The 24250-nt window shown below is 37.6% G+C and overlaps 2 protein-coding genes across 6 annotated transcripts in view; one reads left to right on the top strand and one right to left on the bottom strand.

The window, feature by feature from the left end:
* Positions 1-1119, bottom strand: part of znf710a (zinc finger protein 710a) — a 28228-nt gene extending 27109 nt beyond the window's left edge. Inside the window, exon 1 of one of the 2 annotated variants that reach the window (XM_067589727.1) lies at positions 1059-1119. The gene's annotated coding sequence lies outside the window, so the exon portion shown is untranslated. Of the gene's footprint in view, positions 1-886; positions 962-1058 lie in introns of those variants that run through there. The other variant, XM_067589728.1, reaches the window with a different exon arrangement.
* Positions 678-24250, top strand: part of sema4ba (sema domain, immunoglobulin domain (Ig), transmembrane domain (TM) and short cytoplasmic domain, (semaphorin) 4Ba) — an 82966-nt gene continuing 59393 nt past the window's right edge. For all 4 annotated transcript variants that reach the window (XM_067589721.1, XM_067589723.1, XM_067589722.1 and 1 more), the window contains exon 1: positions 678-820. The gene's annotated coding sequence lies outside the window, so the exon portion shown is untranslated. The remainder of the gene's footprint in view (positions 821-24250) is intronic.

Here is a 24250-nt window from a genome sequence, read left to right as displayed (position 1 = left end):
TGGCTGACTGGATGTTAAGGACCTTAAAGATTAGACTGCAGCATTGATAACAGCATAAATAACTTCTCCCCCCAAACCCATGATGAGATGAACAGGAAAGAATGACTTCTAGATGTCCTAGTAGATAGATAGATAGATAGATAGATAGATAGATAGATAGATAGATAGATAGATGAAGATAATTTCCTTTCTAATATGTTGGTTTTCCAGCTAGTGTGAAGCTGGTTTCTATTAGAGACAGAGACAGGCAGACTACATTTGATGGAGGGATGTCATCATCTTCCTGTACATTCATGGACCACTGATAGGCCTTCAGTCAGTAATTACCTGGTTTTGTTGAGAGGTGCAGGGTGTGTGGCCTCACATAATGTTAAGATATCTAGTTAGGTGTTTGAGGGTCAGAAAATATCTCCAACATGTAAATTAAGCTTGGTGCTTGTTTAACCACAATGTAATTTAGCTGTGAAGTTAGCTAACCTAAGCTGAGTATGGAAAGTAAAGTAACCAATAAAGTAAGTAAGTACTTTTTCTGTCTAGTTATTAGTAAAGTAATAAAGGTTAAATACGTTTTCAATGGGTATTATGTACTGAGTAACTAATTACATTTAAGTAATTTGCCCAACACAAATACATTTTCAGGTAGGGTCACAATGACTGAAGACACAAGTCACTTCCGGCTGCCATCTTTGTTTTAGTGAAGAAACGGAAAATGTTTTTCTAAAAAAAAAAAATCTGCCCTGTAATTAGCTGACGGATATTTTCCCGTTGGAGAAGAATCAGCGAGAAACCTGAAAATGTCTTCAGAAGTGACAAACGACCGGTAAGTGACAAATGACCTCCAAATGTTTAAAATTATGGCTTTGTGTTAAGAAAAATACATGCTTACTGTTTAGCAAAGTTAGCTTAGCTTTTCGACTCCTTTGTTACGTTACTCATGAAAATTTCTCAAACGTAAGAAACGATGAGGTACAAACTACCACCCTGTCAGCTTACTGGTAGACAGATGTGTTAGCTAAAGTGTGGTTACAAAGGGAGATGCCAATGTAGTGCTAACTTACTTCATATTTGATAATGAATTGTCATGTTGACACCTACGGCGTTTTTTTTTCTGTTTGACAATAGTAAATTAACGGTTAACCAGTGATGGAAGAACTATTTACTTACGTAACGTGACAGTGATTTAAATTATTTTTAAAAAGATTAAAATGCTCCATTACAAGCAAAAATCCTGCATGAAAAATACCAACTTAAGTAAAAGTAACAGTTACATGAGTATTAGAAGTGAAATGTTCTTAAAGTGTCAAAAAAGTAAAATGTCTCCTGTGACTAATATAGCTATATATACATGACATTATTAGATTGTTAATACTAATCCATCAAGCGAGGGGTTGGCAGCTCCAAATGGTCACCAGATAAATCTGATGGGTTGTGAGATGATTAATGGGAGAGAATAGAAGAAAAAATAAATTTCTGATATTGAAATGAAACCAGGTGAGAAGTTTAGAGGGAGAAATCACTATTTGGTTGAGCTGTTAACAACACATAGACATCTAAAATGTGACCCCGACTACACACTGCTTTTTGTAAGACTTCAAAAGCCAAAAAGATTGGAAGCCACTGATTTCAGGTTTAACAATGTGTTGTATTTTAAAAGCCTCTTCATCTGAAAAGTAACTAAAGCTATCAAATAAATGTAGTGGAGTTGAAAGCACAGTAGTGGAGTGGATGTATAAAATGGCCTAAAAATACTCAAATACATAAAAGGGAAATACTCAAGTAAAATACAAGTATCTCAAAAATTGTACTTAAGTACAGTACTTGAGTAAATGTATTAGTTACTTTCCACCACTGTGTTTAACGATAGCAATGTTACATTTTCCATACCATTAAGTTACTGTATCGTTGTCAAGGTTAGGTCAGGTGAATAGATACTTGAATCAGTTATCCTCTGTCTCCTGCTGGTAAGTGATTGGATGCCATATTATTGAGAAATAGAGAGATATGCTTTTTTTTGTTTTTGCGGGGGGGTTCTACCTATTTTTACTATTTCAATTTATTTCCAGGCCTGAACCCTTCCAGTATTCCAGTACTATTAAGGAAAATTGGCGCCAATACGTAATCCTGTGAATTTTAGTTATATAGGCCTACTTAACAGAAGACATTTTGACATGTCACAGAAGGAAAAGCCCAGGCGTAAATAATAAAATAAATGGTGGATGAATCCCATTTCACTGCTTCAGTTTCAAGGTCCTGGTATCCTGTATGCTGGCTCTCTGTCACACTGTCATGACTTACTGGGACACTTGAATAGAACTTATACATCATCAATGTTATTAGTAACACCTGCACTTTAACTACAATGACAAGTCAAAATATCTGCTGTATAAAATGGCCTATTCCTAAAGGTCCACTTTTCCACTTATGGAAGTTTTTGCTTCAGGTCAAATCTTGCAGTTTTGTTCAAAAAGGCATCAAAAGGGTTTTGAAATGATAACTCCATCTCCATCACAATATCATTTCCCTGGAAAAGATTATTTTTCACAATTTATGTTAAAATGATCTGGCAGTATTTTCCCAGTGAAATGACTTTCCTTTGCTGTTCCTCATATGCCAACCCTAAGCAGTTTACTACTGAGCTAGCCAAGAGATGAAATGGTATGAAAATTTCATATCACGACCATAGTGAGCAAAATTATCACGGTTATCAGTATTATCGCGGTTTTGTCAAAATGTGCTGAAAGTGTTCAAAAAGCACTGATGCACATACTGAAACAATAAGTTTTATATTGAAAACCACAAATAAAATTAGCAGAACTATGCACTTTTTGTTTGCATAAACATGAAAATAATAACATAGCCAATACCTTATGTGAACATCTGAAAACCATATCCAATGTGCATTAACATGAGGTAACTGCACTTTGCACTGCAGCAAACAGGAATGCCTGTCTCGTCTACTGTGTCCTATTGTATTCCTATTCTCATTAAGCTGTCGCAACACACAGGAATTTCTCAGCTGTATTCAGACTGAAAACAGTCCTGTGTAAAACAATACATGGGGCTGTGTTGGTGTGGGTGTTTTGTTAAGTGCTGGTGAGACAATGACAGCAAGTCCGGTTGGAACAGATTATTGCTTTTAAAGGCTGATCAGAAAAACACAGTGGTTTGTAATAATAACAGACTGGATTTTGCAACTCTGTAAAGTTATCATGCTGCAACCCCATTTACTAGCAGGCGAAACATGTCTGTGTCCTTGGACGTCCAAAAAAAGTATGAATGGAACCGCTTGCATGTCCATAAACCCGCAGCTTCCACTAAGGGCAAAGGCTGAAAAAACTCCAGAGCACTGTCAATGCCTTTTGCAATGTTTTCATTGACACAAAACAAACTCATGTTGCATGCTGCGCCTACGTCTCAGAGACTGTTGCTAACTTTGGTCGATACTTGACAGTATTCACCATGTGTTTTTCAAAGCGCGGTAATCAAACATGGTTTTAATGATAATTAAAATTTGAAAACGGTAATACTGTTGGGAATTTTACCATGGCTTATTGTGAAACTGGTAATCGTTTCATCCCTAAGCTAGTCTGATAGCACACTGCCATCTAATATAGCTGCTCATTCAAGATGTGGAGCCGTACAGCCTGTAATAAATGCAAAACTTTCCCTCAAGATATAATATTTTCAACTCAAGTAGATGTGTTTTTGCCATGATTTGCACCTTGAAGGCAATTGGGTCATTCTGTGCCAACACACCCAGAATTCAGAACTTTTCCCAGTTCATGTCATGGATTTTCTCAAAAAAATTAATGTTAGAAACTTCTATTAAATTCATGGGACCTTGCAAAAATATATAGCTCTACTCCATATACTTTTTTAGTTATGAATTTTTGAAGTTCAGCCCTCGGAGCTAAATGTCATCATTTTTGCAATTCTTTGTATGTGTATTTTAAGCCTCACCGATTGCTTATTTTTCACTGGATTGGGTTAAATTTGTACTGAACATCCAAGAAACCCTAAGGATAATTTGCAATGAGTATTCATGTAAATAGTTGTTGCTGAATGTTTTACAGTAATCAAATTAATAAAAAACCTAAATAATTTTTTACCCGAACAAAGAATGTTTGATTTTCAAAAATTAATATCTCCACTAGTTTTTACTTTCTTGTGACCAAGTTTTGATTCTGTGTAGTATTAATATAGTTCTATCACATAGAAGTTATTTGTTCCTGCATAAAAAAATTAGTGCCACAGATCTTGCTAAATATAGCTTCAGAGCTGAATAATCCAATTTTTTAAGTGTTACCATTAATTGCAGATAAATAAAAAATTTAAAGATGTTATATTATTCCTTCATCATTTAATAATTTTTTGAAAATAGCTAATTTTTCGTACTTTTCACTGGCTGTAATATTACATTCTGTGTGATACGTGTTGAGTCTGTTTTTCATTGGGTTCAGGAAATTTGCAAGTTACAGCTTGTAATGACTTGGTTTGTTGTATACTAGATGTCATCTTGTTTCGTGTGTCTGGACAAATATTAATCTATTCACATTTTTAAACTTTTCTGAATTATAATATATTATAATTTCTGACATCATCAACTAGTAGCATTATAATACAAGAAAGCAAGTCTGGGCTAATCCCACCGGAAATAGGTTTGGGTGGATTATTGCCAAATGGATTGCAACATACCCAGAAGTATATAAAAGAATGCAATCATAATCAATTTCATCATTAAATAGTTTGATGTGATAGTTAGATCATGGAGCCCTGCTCTATTAGAGAAAGCATAGAAGAAGAAGTCAACTGTCACAAGACAGCCTACACTAATGGAAAAGTTGATCTTTCAAGTTTGGCTGAGTTTGTAAACAGACAAGGAACTATTGAAGTTGAGAAATGGATGTTCTGACTTGATAGATGATGCCACAGTTTGTTTGCATCACCTTTTAGTGAAATGTAGCTTTCTTCAGAAACAGTGTCGTGATCCCTTCAACTTGCATTTCAACAGCAAACGGAGTAGGAGTAGATCATATATACAGAAAAAGCAAGGGAGCTTACAACACGCTCAGGAAGGTCTATCAAGCCTGGACAGACGTACTGTCCCCTGTGTGTGATAAAGAACTTAGAATTAATTCTAAAGCCGACAATGGTGATACCTGTCACATCATCAGTGTGTATAATCAGCAACTATTTACAACTTTCTACTACATCAGTGCATCATTTTCAATGGGAAGCTCTTTTGTACTTGCAAGAAATATATCCAAATTTTTCAAAAGTGTACTACTTTTCAGATGATGCTGCATCACAGTACAAAAATTTTAAGGATTTCAGTAATCTTGTACATCACCAGTAGGACTTTGGCTTCACAGATGAGTGGCACTTCTTTGCCACCAGCCATGGCAAGAATGTCTGTGATGGCAATGGGGGTACCATAAAACGAGAAGCAGCAAAAGCTAGTCTCCAGGCTGTTTGATTTGGGATGTAGCTGCATATAAAATGTGAAGTTCTTCTTTGTTTAAAGTGAGGATGTACTTCAGCACGATGATCAACTGAAATCCACATATCTCAATGAAGAAACAGTCAGTGGCACCCACAGACACCACTGTTAGTACATTCCAACTGCTGAGAAAACTCTGCAAGTCATAAGGATATCTGGAGATGACCCTTCTTTTACAGCTTAGGTATTGAAAACATCAACTTTAGCATCAGCAGCTGAGTTGAGGATTTCTGATGTACACGAGTGTGGTCCAGGAAAATAACATGCTTGTATATATGATGGGAAGTGGTGGCTTGGATCTGTCATGGAAACATCTGATGATGATGATGATGATGATGATGATGATGATGATGATGATGATGATGATGATGAAGAAATCCTGGTCAATTTCTTGCATCCATATGGGCCAGCGAATCCTTCCACTGGCCGGCAAGACAGGACACAGGTTGGGTACCCCTGCAGGAAGTGATGTGCATCACTGATCCCCCCACCTACAAGAAATGGAAGACAATACTGCCTGTCTAAGAGTGATAAAGGAAAACTGGACCATCACAATTTCCTGTTTCTCCTCTTAAAATGCAAGAAATGCTCTTGTACAGAAAATTATTAAATGATGAAGTAATACAACATCTGTAATTTATCTGCAATGAATATTAACACTTTCCCATAAAAAAAATGTTTCAAGGAAATTAAAATAATCCTTCTTGGGAAAATATACAATCAAATTATCTTAAGAAGTATGTTATTCAGCTCCGAGTTTTAGTTTTTCAGCTTTTTACTTTTAGTTCCAAGGAAATTAAAATAATCCTTCCTGGGAAAATATACAGTCAAAATATCTTAAGAAGTGTGTTTTTCAGCTCAGCTATTTAGCAAGATCTGTGGCACTAAATTTTTTATGCAGGACCAAATAACTTCTATGTGATAGAACTATATTAATACTACACAGAATCAATTTGGTTGCAAGAAAGTGAAAACTAGTCGAGATATTTTTGAAAGTTAAAGATTCGTTAGGGTAAAAATGATTTATTTTTGTTAATTTGATTACTGTAAAACATTCAGCCACAACTATTTATATGAATACATGTTGCAAATTATCCTCACCAGTGTTTCCCCTGAGCAAAACTCAGGAGACTCAGCAGCCACAGATTTCTCTGTTCTCTGTTACTTTATTTAGCGTCATCAAGTTAGGCTAACTCATTGTTGCTAACATTTTTTCGCTAACCCCCTTCACTTTTCCAGCAGTTGGGGAAACAACAGATGAGAATTTTCTTGGTGTTGAGAAGCTGCAGCATTTATTAACTGAAACACTGTAGCCTGCTTACTTACTACACTTACTGCTAACCTTTTTCTCTGCTCTGCTCACATTCACCGTCACTTTTCTGCTGCTCACTCTCTCTCTCTCTCTCTCTCTCAACCACTCACTCGCTACGCACACACATTACGCGCTGCCCTATTCCTTAAAAGGAGCTATGCTACCAGGAGTTTCCCAGGCAGCGACACAGAGGTTAAGTCACGTTTTGGAACAGCACTGCAAAGAGCCCCCACTATGCTATTGATTTCTGAATGAATGGATATTATTTTTGGCATTAAAAATATATTTTTTTTTGGCCTTGTGGGGGTTCTTGTTGGCCTGGTGGCCCACCAGGCCTGTACAATTATAGGGGAAACACTGCTTAGGGTTTCTTGGATGTGCAGTACAAATTTCAAGCCAATCCAGTCAAAAATAAGCAATTGGTGAGGCTTAGAATACACAGAACAGAATCGCAAAAATGTAAAAAAATATTTGGAGTAGAGCTATAGGATTTTGCAAGGTCCCATGAATTAAACAGAAGTTTTCACATGATTTTTTTTCAAGAAACTCCATGACATCATCACAACTGGGAGGTCCTAGGTGAGTTGGTATGGAATGACCCCCATTGTATCGCTTCTAAAATTAGCTTTGTGTTCTTTCTGAGCACACCTTAACACTTGCCACATATCTCCTCCTCTACACATGCCAGCTGCTTCTTTTCACAGCCAAATGTGTTTGTTGGAACGCACATCCAAGCTGGAGTCACGGCTGCTTGAAATTGCACCCGCCTGGTCTTTGTGGTGGTGAGCAAATGCTGTACCCCTGTAACGCCTGTTTCTGAGCCAACCTTGCTGTGTTTACTGAACTCACCAAGCCAGTGTCACTTTGTTCAAAGACTGTTAGCTAATGATTGCACACTTGTCTTTCTGTGTTTCGGGACAGTAGTAATATGGTTGTACTGCTCATCTGCAAGACAGTATTGAGGGCATTGAGGATTTCATACACCCTCTAAGCTCCAATGTGTGTGTGAGTGTTACAGTTTAGCTGCATGCCCTCCTTCCTACTTTTATCTTAATAAGCTAATTAAATGATGGTAAGTGGTGCAGTCAGTTGGTCTTATTACTACAAACTAATACATCAGATTTGGTATGTAATTAACTTTAACAGCCTCATAGACCTTTTAATTACACAACAGTTGAGAATTGATATATTGAGATGGAATCAAAAAACTGCCATATTTTTTCCATTATTAATTAATCTATTGATATTTTTGAGTAATTGATTAAGTAATTTTTAACAGTACTGAGAAATGCCCCTCAGCAGTTCCCAGAGCCCAAAGAAATGGGCAGTGTGCTTTTTTTTTTTTTTGGCAAACAGATGCAGAATCCTGCTAGCCTTTATTTAATTTACAATGACATGAAGCAGAGAAAAGCAGCACAGCCACTCACTGGGACCATCTATGTCTGAAAGAAAACATCCAAGTTGCCGTCAGATGTGTGTTCAGGAGGCCACTAGGGGGAACCCAATCCATCATCATATGGCGTAACTCACTGCAGTCTACTTTGAGGTGTGGGTGCAGCATAAGATGGTAAGACTGCATCTTGCAGGGGTGGACAGAATAAAAGCAACAGCCGAACAATTCAATGTAATCTAATTCAATAGCTGTGCGATGAATACTACCTTTCTGAGGCCTGATTTTTAAATTGTAGTTAAAGATTTGATCACACAGGCAATGTTTAAGGTCTGTGGTAATTTTTCCAATAATCGTGTCCCCCTGGGGATAAAATATAAGACATACATTACTTTAAAATAATGCAATCCCATCTAACACAAACTATGGCCTCAGTAATTTCCTTAGAGGGGAATCAGTTCCTCTCTGACACAGTATTGATCAAAATTTGATCTGATTTTTATTGTTCAGATGTTGCTAAAGGTTGCATTTATGTCACTCATTAATAACACCAGGCAAAAGCAGGATGTGGATGTTACATTTGAAAGTGGATGATTGTGTGAATGATTTTGCTGTCTTTATTTGTAATGTTTCACAGTACATATTAGTGTCTAATCTCATTATAAAAATACAAATTTAATGTCATTCGGGCCTGTTTGAGCAGCCCAATAAGTGTTTTTTTTTTCCTCTAAATGATTTAAAGTATTTTTGTGTGTTAGTATTCAGTACTCCAATCATATTTCAGGTAATCTGTTACTCTCTCTCATTTCTTGACTTCAGCCTTGAAACGTTTTAATCATTTAGTCCAGACAACAGGGGTGAAGAATTCAAATTTTCGTTAGCTGCATCTACAAATTCAGAGAGGCATAGATAACCTCTGTGTGCTTTTCATGATTGATGTGTTTAGGGAGGCTTTGGTATACATGAGACACTACTGAGATTGACATTGAACAGATGAGGCCGGAGAAAAGTAGAAAATTCATTGGTCTCTCTGCTCTCAAGATGCAGCGCTGCATGAAAGTGTAACACTAACCTTGACAGAAAACTATTGGACAAATGAAAACAGCCAACATTTTGTGCTACTGCTTGAAAATGTATCATTAAGGAGAAGAAAAAGATGAAATACTTACAAGCTGCAGAGCTGTTTTTGTAAGAGAGTAAGTCTGGTGTGGACCATGCCCCTTTAGGCTGGTAGTGCTCACAACAGGGCTGTCAGGGGATTGTATTACCCTGCATGATGTCATGGCCTCAAGCACCCAGCTGTACAGGTGCAGACCTGTCCTGGCCGGGACTTTGTTGTTGATTTAATTCTTTTGTTCTCAGAGGAGCTAATGCCTTAAAGCTTAATGCAATATTTACGATCATAGTGTCAGGGACTTTTTTTGAACTACACACATGGGGGCAATGAGCTAATAAACCCACCTGCTGGAAAATAAGTTGTCAATACAAGCGGAGTTAGGCCATGTCCACAATAAGTTTGAAAATGCACGTTTTCCTCACTGTTTTGGCCTTTCATCTATCTGCATTTTTTCAAACAATATTTAGAGTGGATAAATCTGAAAATGCTAGTCTTGCATTTTAGTAAGGAGGTGCAAAATTAAGATTTAACAAAACAATAATCACTCAGATACAGTGGATATAGTCCTACGTAAACACTGAGGAGGTAGTTATAACAACACCATGAAGTCCAAAACTGGATGATGTTACAATGCTTCTTGTCTAACCTTGTGTTATAATGCAATGAGCAATGTGAGTAATACATGATTGTATTCTGTGAAAATAGTCTATTGCTGTGTTGTCTCCCTGTTGACCCGGTTGGATGGACCATTGTTTCAGCCAGCAGAATGATGGACAGTTTTAGGGGGGAAAAAACTGGCTGACTGTTGGTGCTATAAATACCCAACTGGGTTTGAGCTTGGTTCATTACTTACACTGTATGTTACAGTGGTGGTTACAGTACATGTCAGTTGGATTTTGCAGTATTCAAGAAAATGACAGTGTGGGAGCACCTCCTTGCTTAGCTTACATGTCACAGCTTTTAGGTCTCACAAATATTCAGATTTTTTGATTTAATTAAATTTGACCAAAGGATAAGGCTGGCAATATTCTGTATTTTTCTTACTCCCGACAAATCCCATGAATAGACCAAAAACAACACTGAACTGACCAACAGATATTACCTGTGAAGCCAAAGCCTGATGTAACTTATTCCTCAGGGCAGAAGACCTCAATTATTGTCCAAAAACACATAAATGAGCCACACTGTGCAAACTGGATGACATTTTCCTTCATTACCATGAACACTGGCACTATAGTTTTATTTTGAATCAATCAACCATCCTGCTGCTGTAAATACTCATAGAGCAGCTGAAAATAGTCCTCAATAAATGCACCATTTACTCCTGTTGTTTGCTAAAAACTACAGTGCCCAGCTGTTTTAGGAAATTCCTGAGGCTTTTTAAAAATTGAAACAATACATTTGTGGCCTATTTTAAAAGATTAACATCTGTAGTTGGAATGAATGGGCTTGGATCTGAGTGCCACAGACAGGGTAGCAAAGTCGGAAAGTATTTAGAAATGTACTAACACGTTGTTGGTTTTGGTCTTTTCATGGGATTTGCTGGTAAAGCATATAATGGCACCAGTCACATCATGTAAACTTAACACTGTGAATATTGTATTGCTTTTTTTTAAATCACCTTTTATGTCACAATCTCAATTTTAAATCTCACTATTTCAAATTGACTGTGATGTTGTCCTGATTGATTTACTTCTTTAATTGATTTGTTAGGTCATGCTCTTTATCTGAGCTGAAGTTGATCAAGCATCGGAAATCACCTTTATTACAGTACATTACTTTCTTGGTCCTTGACAGTAGATTTGATTTATTTGTTTGTATTTGGCATTCACTCATGTCTTTTAACTCTCTTTGCTTTTAAACATGAGACTAGATTTATCATTTCAGGCTTCGACTTGATTTTTGTGGTGACCGGCCAAGTAACAGACACTGAGCTTTTGTCTGTACCCTTCCGATTTAATCTAGCACCTGTTTGCTATGCAAAGCCTCAAGAAGGGCTCTTTGATATAGGGGTGTGTGTATGTGTGTGCATGTGTGTGAGTCTGATCCTATCAATTATATGCACTCACTAATCCATACTCCAAGGGTGGTCGTGAGTCCTTGATTTTACGTATTTATTTCCTAAGATAGTATAGAATAGCTTTATGGATAATTCCAAACTGGATCACACTAATCTGTTCCAGATTAGCCTATTTGCTAATCAGACCATGACTTGAAAAGAATAAATAATAAATCATAGACTTAAAATTAAGACTTTGGCTGACAACATTAAACAAATCTTGTAGCTATCTTTTCACAATGAAATGTTGAAAAAATGATAATTCTATTAATGCTTTTTCTATCTTATCCACATATTGAAATCATTCACAATATTTTGAAACTCTCAAATGACAACACAGACAATAAGAAATGCCTTGTCTGTACAGGTCAAGGAGTAATTGATTCAGTTCAAATGCATACCGTGTGTTCTGCAGGTGTTCTTTAGGTATTTGTCTGTCTGTTGAGTTATCTACTGTAGTTCAAGCCCCGAAGAACAGTGTTGCAGGCTGTGCAGCTATAGTAGCAACAGTTGCAATTACTCAGCCTGTTTGTGATGACAGTCATTGCAAAAGATGGCTATAAGGCAAATTATAACATTTACTAAGCATCACACATTGAAAGCCAACAAGAGCAATTCATTACGACTGTTTCATGCCACTTGTGTGTGGGCAGTCGGCTGTCTCTGCCAGAGAAAGACACTATGGTGAGTATGATATGGGTCCAAAAATGCAGGAACCTGAAGAACACTTTTGGCATATCTGCCTGGAGAGCAACTTTTATTGAAATGAAGGGGTGCCATCCTGGAGCACCAGAGCAGTTTTAGCAGTACATTCGTGATCTAATTAACTAGCCAGTCTTGTTAAAATCCCCCAAAATAATGAGAGGGAGTTTGGTTGTAGTGGCTTCATATTGAGTCTGTGGTCAGCCAGGTGCATCACATGGCTCACACAGACTTCAGGACATTAACACCAACATGAATTAAGGAGAAAACCCACTATGGTAAATAAAATTGTTTACAATTAATAAAGAGTTAGGGCAACACATTTTCTTAAACATTGTAACATCAGTGCAGCATCCTTTTGATAACGTATTTTCGTAAATACCATGTTTTCTGAAATGTCATGTTATTGGAAATATGTTTTTCATATTGTTGATTTGTTTTCTGAAATGCTGTCATGTGTGCACTATTTAAATAAGCTATTTAAACACAGATTTATAGGACTCTTGATTTGAAGCAGCGGAGGTGGTTTTCTTCAGATGCAGCAACTGCTCATCTGATTGACAACCTGGCTCTGGACAAACCAGAAATGCAAACATAAAGGTAGCAGCCAGATGAGAGATAAGTCATCAGTGATGACTGCTCACATGAGCATGGGCCGATAACTAAAACTGCTTTTATATAACTTATTTAACATTTTTTACATTTAAACATGAACAGTTTAGAAATCGCAAGATCTGGCCAACAGTGACAGGCACACAGTACCCAGGAAATTTTAAGGGGAAGAACAGCCGGATTTTGTGGTTTATTCTTATTTCCTTTACATCCCTGCTTTTAAATCTTCTCATTTTGATTTACATGTCAAGGGCAGTGTTGGTTACACTTTGTGTTACTTAATGGACCACAAAAAGACAGGCAGGTCTGGGAACTTCAAAGATGTGGTTGAAATTTTTTGGGCTCAACATTTGTACAAGGCAAGCACTTAACCTGTATCAGGACATATTTCTACTCCCTTTTCTTTGGCCAGTTTGAGTGTGCCTGAAATCTGGTCAAACAGAAACTATTTTGTTTGATCTGAATACAGCCCTGTAAGTGGATATGTGTTGTATCCAAAATCCACAACCAGAGACTAAAGGCAAATATCTCCAAGTGTCTTGTACTTTGGTTGTACTTTGTACTCTGATTCTGACTGAAACTCCTTCACAAGGCCCCTTCAGGCTACAGATAGTCAATAGGCTTAGGTGCTATGTGTGATGTTGTGCTGCAGGCCTAATTCTTGTCTTTGATAAGCTATTCAGTTACCCCAGAACATATCAGTTTCAGTTTTTGTCATGTGTAAATCCTTCGTAAAATCCCTGTTTTCTTTTTGTAGTCATTGTTATTCATCCAGTATTTTTAAAGTTGTTATGGCCCCTTGCTATGGTAGAAAAAGTGTAATGAAATTAAGACAACAGGATGATATTTTGTTTTCTCAGGGAAATATCAGATCAGTCTTTTGACTTTCTATAGTAGCCTAAGGACACAAGAAGAAAGGGCCATTTGATTGAATACACGTTACACAGCAACACACAGTGTTAAGTACTTTGATATTTGAGTTTTGACACAGGTCCTCTGAACATTTGTTCCACCTGTGTGTGACACATCATATGAGACTGCTGCCACAAGTTAAACCATGACATGACTGTTCACAAGGTCGCGAGTCTTGTGACAGCAGTTCTTTACACATTACTGGTTAATCATTAAATTATACAGGATTACAAAAATCAAAACCACATTACATAATTACCGGATGAAGTTCCGTTTCACTTTCAGTTCTCTCTGCACTTGCTCTCTCTTGCGCTCTGTCTCTCTTTTACTCCATCTTTAGATGAGTCAAGTAGTAGGTTAAATGTCTTTTAAATGTCTATAACATTCAATTTAAAGGTGCAGTCTGCATCTAGTGGAATGGACTTGGTCGAAATAGAATATAATATTCTTAAGTATGTTTTAATTAGTGTATAATCCCTTGAAAATAAGAATCGTTGTGTTTTCGTTACCTTAGAATGAGCCCTTTATATCTACATATTTATATCTTCCACGGAGGCCATCATGTTGCACTGCCATGTTTCTACAGTAGCCCAGAATGGACAAACCAAACACTGGCTCCAGAGAGGGCCACTCGCTTTTTTTGCGAGTGTCGTGGTCACCATAGATTCTCCTTCATGCTTGGAAGTGGAGGGGGAGGGGAGGGCTATTCAATTGGTTGCAATCTGCAGCGTCTCTGCTAGATGCCACTAAATCCTACACACTGGATCTTTAATTAGGCTACTCAACTGAAAAGCTGAGCTTTCTTTAAATTGTAATTACAGGTTACCTTGCAGTATATATAATTCAGTGATGATATTTCTAAAGACGAAGATGTTTTCATTCATATCTTCTTGGTTAAGTTGTGGAATGATAGTTTCATAAACATTTTAGCTTTGAAGTAGGATTCTTCTATGCTGTGCTGTAAATATTGTGTATTATTTACATCGTGTCATGGATGATCCTAAAAGTTTGAAATTTGTTTGGAAGCTTCCTTATGTGGTTACTTTGATTTTATCATAGTTATTATTGTTCCACTGTTATACCCAGGAACAAAAATGCTCAAACACCTGTTCTTTATTTATGGACTCAAAGAAAACAGACCATACCCGTAGCTGTTGAAGCTGCAAGAAGCAGATTTGGCTTTATGGCTGTCTCAGCTTTTCTTTTAAAGGCAACGGAGTTGTCATTATAACCCCTATCATATCATGCAGCTGGATCTGTGCATGGCCTTTTGTAGTACAGTGAATGCACTTTGTGGAGGTTTTTCAGCTTGACTGACACTTCAGTGATAGATGTGGTATCATCAAAGCTTTGCCAGTAACTCATACTTCACCATCTTCTCACATGACAAGTTGTCAAGTTGTACCTGAGATTACAAAACAAATTAGCGAGATGGGGCACGTAACAATGTGTGGACATGGCAATATAGTACTCCCATTTATGATGTAATATTAGAAATACTGTATGTTGCAGAATTGTTTCCAGTCTTTGAGTCTTTGCAGTGACTTTGTACCCATTTTAGGGAAACAATGATAGACTGATTCACCATGGACAGGGTTCAGAATTGGATAGTGGATCAGACTGAAACTAGAATACTTCCTCCACACGTACAATGAATGTGTTACTTACAGTATATCCAGATTGATAGAGGTTTTCTACCATTGCATACTCTTTGAAATGAAATCAAGGCTTTAGTTTTTTAAATTGATTTTCCAAATTTTTAATATTCAAAATGAATACTGAAAAAATTTGTTTTTTGAAAAGTAAAACCAATCATAATGAGCCCTAGTTTTAATGCATACAATTCTTAAAATCCTGATCTTATCTTTGTGACGCCTATAATGATCAGGTATTGTGTGATAGAGGTGTTGAGTCAACTGGATGGACAATGTAGTTTGTGGTGTGTTGGACTGTGTTACATTGAAAGGTATAAGTAATATTTGGTTAGGTTCCACCACTTATAGACGTGGATTATTTTTAACCTTGAGAAAGGAGAACTGGTTTATGAATAGGGGTAAGTGTGCGTGCATGGATCTGTAATTGCGCTATAGCGCGGCAACATCTGTGGGCCTGTAGGACTGAGTGTGAGAGGTGCTAAAATTATTTAAAAAAAGGAACCCCCTGAAATCATCTCTGCAGGCTGTTGACAGACGTCAGAACTAATCCTAGCAGGTTGAGTCCTGTGTTGTCAAAATATATATATTCAAAGGATTCATCATAGGGTGATTTTAGCAACACCAGAGGCAATATACATAGGAGGTGCTAATATCACAAGGGCCCTCTGCAACAGATGGTCAGAAACTACACTGACCAGGCTAGATCACAACATGCACCAGGTCTTTCTCTGTCTCTGTGTCAAATACTGTAGCGTTCATCTGATGAGCTGTTTTCAATCTCCTAGGCACTGGGCTATTTCTAGCTTGATATGTTACAGTTTGTATTGTACATGCTTGCACCCAAGATGTCTTGCAGGCATGACATGACTTATATGTGATGACATGACTACAGCTGGACTTATTTGATATATAGTAACCCTCTGTGTCGTACACCTCCGTTGTTGTCAAAAACGTGTCAGTGAACCACACTGTTGTAGTGGGTGACATGTTCCTTCACCCCGAAGGCAATGGTTGCGGTAGTTTGTTTGACGGTTGTTTGTTGACAATAAGAAAAGTATAGAAAAATGCCAGCCTTATCCTTTAACTTGTGTCTTCTCTTAGTGATACTGTTGCTAATGTATTTCTGTGTTTTTCTACTGGATGCTAACGAGCTTGCTTTTCCTCTCTGTAACCTCTCAGCTGTGTTCCAGGACTATGAACTGCCCCATTTGTCGCAAATGTTTTGTCTGAGAGAGAGTACTTCTATTTTAAAAAGCACTGAGAGGTCAGACTAAGGCCATGCAGTGCTTTTTGCAGCTCAGTCTAGGTATAAATGCGAAGGAAAAGGTACAGCATTTCCCTTCTCTGTCTATTTCCTGTAGCCACACATCAGTGAATAGAACAGTATGTTAGCATGGCTGAACAGACCTGACATTGTTTTTGTTTAATCTGGGATTCAGGTGCGTCTTATTTCTGCTGAGTCAGTAATTGTGATTAATTGGTCACTCAGTTAAGAACTAAAAACAGTGTTTGCTCTCTTAAGCCATAATGTAGGGCTTCCTGACTTAGACCTGGGTATACAGAGTGCCGGTCGTCATGGCAATGTTAATGCCCTTGGCAAGTTCACGCAGTGCACTTTACAGCTGACAGGAATTGTAAATCTAACACTTTGGAAATCACTTCTGGAAGAATAAATGTTCATATAGCATGTAGACATTGTGATCATGAAGAACTGTTCACTATATAAATAAAGCTTGCTTACTTGATTTACTGACATTCATCAAGTACAGATAAGCTTTTGAATCTCGCTGTTGCTGAACTGAGGTAAAGACATCGCTCTAAAACGTACTTGAGCACTGAGCATTTCCTTATAGCAAAGTCCTTTTTCTCCTCCAGTCATGTTAATGCAAAACAGAGAGTGAATTGAGTCTGTAAAGAGGAACAATTGCAAATATCTCAAAATATTTGTCCACCAAGTTCCACCTTCTGAAATCACTTTTGCATGGCAGTTCTATTTGTTGCTGCACACAAATTGATCTTGGAGCTTGGCAGAGCCAGATACTGATGCTACATTGATGATGATGATACACCGGGTTAACACCATTGATATTCCAGCACATTGTTTATGCAGTGCACATGTCCTCCCATCCTGTGTCGTGTGCCAAAAAATCTGTCCACTCGACTACAGAGTCATCAATTCTGTTCAACACACATCAACCTTCAAAGTTCCCTGCAGATGGTTACGTGATTCTTTATTAATTAGAATGGCAGGATCAATGTCAAACACCAGTCAGACAGCATGCAAAAGCCCATTCATTTGTGGGTTAGGGCTGACCTCAGAGAGCTAGTGCTGGCAAACTTTGAAACTGTTGAAACTGTCTTCCGGCCTCAGCATGACCCAGAAATGAATCTTGGAAACTGTGTTTGACAACTTCCTCTTGTAGCAATTGGTCTGTTTAGTATTGATCAGGTATCCAAGCTAGCCTAGAAGGTTATTATATTGTATTTCCTCATGGGATAAAACAAGAATGACTTGTTCAAGGTGGTGGCAATAATAAGAGGATGTTGTCCACACATGGTTTGACTTGTCCACCACGGACAGACAGACCTGTGTAATTGGAGCCTCTGTAGTTATTCATTCCACAGCGATTGCCTCTCTGAAACTTATTACTCTGAAAATTATTCTGAGTTGACAAGAGTTGGGCTAACTGGGGGATTGTTTGTTTGGGCTAGGATCCAAAACCATTACCGTCAATTTTATGGGTATTGAAATACATTGTGAAACACACAAAGTTATGTTTTACTGACACCAAATTAAATGAAAAAAGAGTAAAATTACTATAGAAAATTTTGTTCTGCAGCCTCTTCAACTTTGACCATTTGACCATGACCAAATTTGATACGCACATCTGTAGAGAAATGAAGAATTTCACCCTCACTGACTGATGTGAACTTAGCTCTTGAAGATTCATGTGCCTTGTCAACCATGTTATGGTTAAAAATAAATAAAAAAAACAGTCTTTAATAATTATGTAATTCCTCAACCCTTAGTCACTGACACAGTATTCTCTCCTTGTTTCCTGTCATCTAGAGGTCTTGGCTACTGCTCATACTCGTGGGGATTTAAATAGTAGTTGCGGTTCGATGCTGTCCATGGTATTGCCTGAGAATGTAAGCAGTTGTCACATATCTTTGCACTTTGAGGCAAAGCCACGCGACCCAGCAGAAGGCAGACATCCTCTGATCTGGTCTGTTTCTGGGCTGAGCTAAGTTTAGCGGCCTGCAGAGAGGAGTGACCTGAGAGGATTTCTGGGTGAGGCACAGAAATGGAGGCCTCAACTGGTGTATTGGCTGAGCCCTGCATGCTCCGGTCAGCGTATTATTAGGCCTGGCATGGGACTAAAGTTTGCACACACTGCATAATTCAACTAAGTGTCTGGCTTAACTTCAGTAAACTGAGGACTACTGTTTGTTTCTATGTGCCCTTTAAACAGTGAGTCAACAGAGTCAAACTTCAGGAATGTGGAAAAAAAATGTGGAAAAAATAATGGGAGAAGCTGTGGACAATTTTCCAAAAGCTCACAAAATAATATGTATATATTTTTTTTAATTTTTAGCTTTTTCTTTTTTTTTTAGGTTGTTATTGTTTGGTAATAGAGTTCTTTATTTATATCATGTGATTTCCAGCTCATGAATGTGTTATGGGAGTAGGGCCTACTTTCTAAATCTGTTATTCAGAACAGAAGTGTCCAAATTATTTACTATGAAGGTCCACAAACTAAATGTGGACGGAGGGCCATGGGCCAAAAATAAATGTTGATGTTATGTGAAAGTACATAACATTAAAATGTATTATATTTTATAGAAAATTAACATTCTAAGTCTAAAATAAAATTTCAAAATAATAAAAACGCTACTCTGCTTTACAGTAACTTTATTCATTTGGAGAGATGATTGTCAAAAACATAAATGCTTCTTTTTGGGAGCATAAACATATTTAAAAGGAAAGACACCTTTCTGACAGAAAGTGCATGCAGCTCAAGATGCTTTAGAAAATTAAGTTGAAAACAGCTGTGTTATCCACCTTTGTCATCAAGAGTGGGAATTTTACTTCAGTTTGAAAAATTCACAAAAATATAAAGTTAAACATCATAGTGACAACACTGAATAACAAATCAGTAAGCCTATTGGATATTAAGTTTACATTCAGCAATGTTAAGTCACACATCATCACAAAATGCTCCCATATTATGGACCTTGTATGACATTCTTCAGTGCCTTTTACAGTCATTCATCACTCGCAATATCGGTGGGAGACATGAAGCTTGTCTTTGTTTTTCAAAAGTCTTTCAACATTAGGCTCCAGCTGACTTACTGACAGAGTGAGAATGTCATGGTGGTGAGAGTCAGTGAGTTTCTCAGCTTACACTTGTTTAGATTCATCAGACTGAAAGCCTGCTCACAAAGTTAGGTTCTTCCAAAGAGGGACAGTGTTACCTGTGCGTGTTTGCAGATCTTCACATACCTGTCTGCTGGAACACATCTGTAGAAGTCCAGTAAGGGAAGAGCTCTGAATTTGTTTTAGAGTTGTGAATAGAGATGTTAACGGTTAACCATAACCGCCGAGAATATTTTTTAAACTGTTATGCATGTTGGTCTAAAGGTTATTTTTCATACTAGGGTTGGGTACTGAACTTGTTACTTCACGTTATTCACATTAGTTCAACTGGTGCCAAATTTCGGTACTTTCCAGGACTGAGATTGAGCACAGCCCCGAAATAAGTTTTAAAAACACATTTACTGACTGAAGCGTCTCACATTCAGGCTCCAACACTGACAGGAGCACCAACTTACAGATTCAAAGAGATGTGACGGATCCATTTTACCAACCTGTATGGTGGTTAGCTGCTAGTTACCATGGCTAGCATCATTATTATATATTATATTGTGCAACATTAGTATAGCCGTGCCGTGCTGTGTGTAGCCCATGACTGCATAAAAGTTAGGTGTAGCTGTGGTGTCTCCAGTTTAACAGCACCATACTGGGCAGGTGACAGGTGTGTTTACAATGTTTGTGTGCTCTAAAAGACTTCACGGTGCAGATTATAAAGTTACACAGCTGACGGACTGTTAGCCTAGCATGCTAATCCCATGGTCTATCTGTAATAACAACTTAGGTGTTACTTTGTTGTTAGACCATCACCATCACCCAGTTGGTGTGCCGAATGACCGATATGCTGCCAATCAGTGTGGTAGAAGGTGAGGGATTGAAAAAGCTAGTTCGGTACCTCAAGCCTGAGTATGTTATGCCATCAAGACCTACTGTGACTTGGAAACACTTTGAGGTGAAGAGGGATGAACTAAAAGTCAAACTAACCAGCGCAGACAAGCTAGCTCTGACCACTGACTGCTGGACAGCTCACGCAAACAAAAGCTACATCACAACTTTTCTTAAAAATTAACTGGTTAGTTACCAGTTTATGGGTGGTGGTCTATTGAGAGCAAAGTTAACTGAAACTGACATCCCTAGTTGTGAATCAGACTGGAGTTCAATTCGTTCCATTTGAAGCACCTCACTGACTGTGTTCCACATTAACAGCAAAGGGCTGAGCAAATAGCTCAAAGACTGTTGCATTGTCTCTTCAAAGCGTCTGTCAAACTACAGCACAAGATTGTTGAGAATATATATTTGGGTGCATTCTCTTCATCAAGCCTATCTCTCTTAGACTGAGGAAATGGGCCAAATATCCTGAATGTAGAGACGAGAAAAAGAGAAGAACAGTGTAAGAATTATGGGCATAAAAAACATAAGCATGCAAAAGCTGAGGGGGGAAAACTGGCTAGGAGTAAATTAAACTATGGTAATTTATTATAGATAATAAAATACTTAAAGCTTGATTAACAAAAATACAAAAGGCCCCACAATTAGATGCATACTAAGTACAATTAATAATATTTATACTTAATAATTACTTCACGTTATATTATTTTTTGTGATCATTTGAATGTTATAAGTACGCCTGCTGAGAGACGTCTGCTGAGCAGTAGTAGTTTCTGCTTGAAGGCTCTGATGTGATCAAACAGTTAGCTTATTATCTAGTCCTTCCCTTGGAGCTGAAGATTCAAAACATTGAGCAGCTCTTTGACGTCCAGCAGAAAAGCCAGGTCGACAATACATCGCTTATCCGTGGGCACTTGAATGTTACCTTCCTTTCTTGCTTGAAACACCCTGTTCTCATCACGCAGCTCAAAAAAATGACTTTCCCTCAGCTCAGCCATCTCATCTTCTGGTGGTACAGCACATCACCATACTGTGCATCCATCTCATCCAGCAGAGCCTTGAACTGACGGTGAGAAAGCGCCTTGGAACATGTATCGTTGACAATAGAGACAACATCATGCATCACATTCTTAGGCCCGACTGATTTGGCACACAGCTGTTCTTGGTGTAAAATACACTGGTATTTTAAAACTTTTCCTCCCACATTGATGGACTTTCTCTGACACCAGCGTAGCAAGATTTCTTCTCTCCCATTGCCGGGGCTCCATCAGTTGTAATGCCAGTCAGATTCGCCCACTTCAGATTGTTCTTTTCCAGAACTCTTATTCACTGCCAAAAAAATATCCACTCCTTTTGTCGTACCTGAAAGTGTCTCGATACTAGCCAGCTCTTGCAAGACTTCAAAATGTTCACCGACTCCACGCAAAAACACCAACAACTGTGCAGATTCGGATATATCAGTGCTCTTGTCACAAGCTGGAAAAGGTGGAACATCCACTTGCTTTATCTCTGATTTGCTCACAGATGTCTTGAACCATGTCCTTGATGGAGCGGATAACGGTGTTCTAGGACAAGCTGATTTGGGAGAGAGCCTGCGTCTGATTAGGGTACACAGTTTCAGCAGCCACAGTCAGGCACTGTTTCACAAAGTCTTCACATGAAAAAGCTTGTCCACTCTTTGTAATCAGTGTGGACATCTGATAACTTGCGCGGGTTGCATTCTCTTGTGCTGATGACGGCTGCAACAAAGTACGCTGCTGAGAGTTAAGTTTAGCTAGCAGGTCACTTGCTGTCTTCTTATGGTCCACGCTGCTGTACTTTGAAAAAAGCAAGGGAATGTTTGATTTTGTATTGGTGACGGATTTTATGTTCCTTCAAAACAGCCTCTCTCTCTCTTCTCTGTGTGCAAATGAGATAAACTGCTGCTGCTGAATTTATTTCTGTAAAATATAGTCATCTCGCCAATTTTTCTAAATTTCCCTTTTATCAGTGTGCCACTGTCTTGGTCGCTCTATCTTGACTAACTGACTCAAAGCCAGCGACGTAAGATACATGCACCGCACGTGAGCATTGCTTAACAAATAACAATATTAAAATACCCTCTATGATTCAGATGAGCAATATTTTATGATTATCACTCCCTTCTATTGTTGTGTAAAAATTATATTGAAACAAAATATTAAAAATGAAAAACAGAGGTGAAAGACAGAGAATACTGTAATTCTTCATAGATAAGACTTATATAATTTAATAGGGAAGCTTCACAGCACTGTGAAGTACATTGCCGTAAAACGGTAAAAATTAAGATTTTACGTCACTTTCAAAATAAGAAGAGAATAAACATGACCTTGTCAAATGCCATGGTGGCCCAAAACAAAGGGAGCGTGGGCCAAATGTGGCTTGCGGGCCCCAAAGTGGGCAGCCCTGCTCTAGAACGACTGTCTTGAAATTACGTAGGTGTGTGAATTCTACATGGAACTATTTTCATTTAGGAGCTTATACTAGTTACAGTGAATGTCAGGATAATATCTTATCAGTCTCCTGATGCATTAAAATTCTATCTTTCTAGTCCCTGTGGTCTCTAGTGTGATGTATCCAGACAGTAAAAACAATCCTGCGTATGACAAAATTTAGAAAACTAGAAGTCAGCTTGAAGCTAACAAATTAAAGCATATATGACAATTCTGACAATCCTTTAGTTTTTTGTTATTATTGAACTATGCTATTTCTTTGTGGGCCAGAGAGGACAGAAAGGATTACATGATACATTTTCATAACTCTTTCTGTAAACAGATAAAAAACCTTAATGATGTAAAAAGTCAATATTATGTTTACTTAGAAATTATTACAAATAAAAAAAATGTTTTACATTGACCTATGATCAGATCTCTTTTGCAAACCAAAATAAGATTGAGCAACATTTTTAAATGAAGTGACAGACATATAATTATTATAATAATAATTATTCCCCTCTAAACCTTTCCAATTGTATTCTCTTTAGTCTATTACCTAGATCTATCTGTACCAATTGATTAGCTATATTTTTAATAAAACTATATTTTTTTTACCTTGCACTGTAGTTAAAATAGGTTTTATTTTAATTTCTGAAATTGTTGACTTCTCAAAAATATGCCACTCAACAGAAACCAGTAATGTGAAACATACCTTTTATTTCTCCTCAAATGCGACTCTCATCTACCTGATGTGACTGAAGTATGTACTTGTGCCTGCACCACTGTTAGCATGCATCACATCCTAAATATTTCATGAAATGACTCAGGGTGGACTGATGATGAAGCCACTCTGAAGCTTATTGAAGCCCTCTGCACAGTCCTCTGCTGCATATACTGTATTATTATAGCAGTCTGTCTCAACATTCAGCTTGAGTGTTTGTCTCAACTCATTTCATTAAAGTGGATCACTGGGGTTTAATATTTATATATAGAAGGCCTATAGAAGACTCTACAGTTATTACTTAGTGTAATATGGCCTTTATTTTACACTGCGATAATCTGTACTGTTCTTATCTGGATAAATAAAATGAATATTGCTAAAATGAAATATTGGAAGGTGTAAATTCACTTGACAAATTTGACATTTGAAATGCATGAATCTATACATTAGATAAGATTAACTTAATAAGACTAACTGTGAAATTTGTAATTATATCCTCAGATGATCAGCTGTTTTAGGGGGTTGTTGTGTAAATTATACTGTAGCTAAACTGGAAC

The sequence above is a fragment of the Thunnus thynnus genome, chromosome 5 (genome assembly GCF_963924715.1).
Source record: "Thunnus thynnus chromosome 5, fThuThy2.1, whole genome shotgun sequence".
Classification (NCBI taxonomy): domain Eukaryota; kingdom Metazoa; phylum Chordata; class Actinopteri; order Scombriformes; family Scombridae; genus Thunnus; species Thunnus thynnus.
This window is presented reverse-complemented; position numbering and strand designations above follow the sequence as displayed.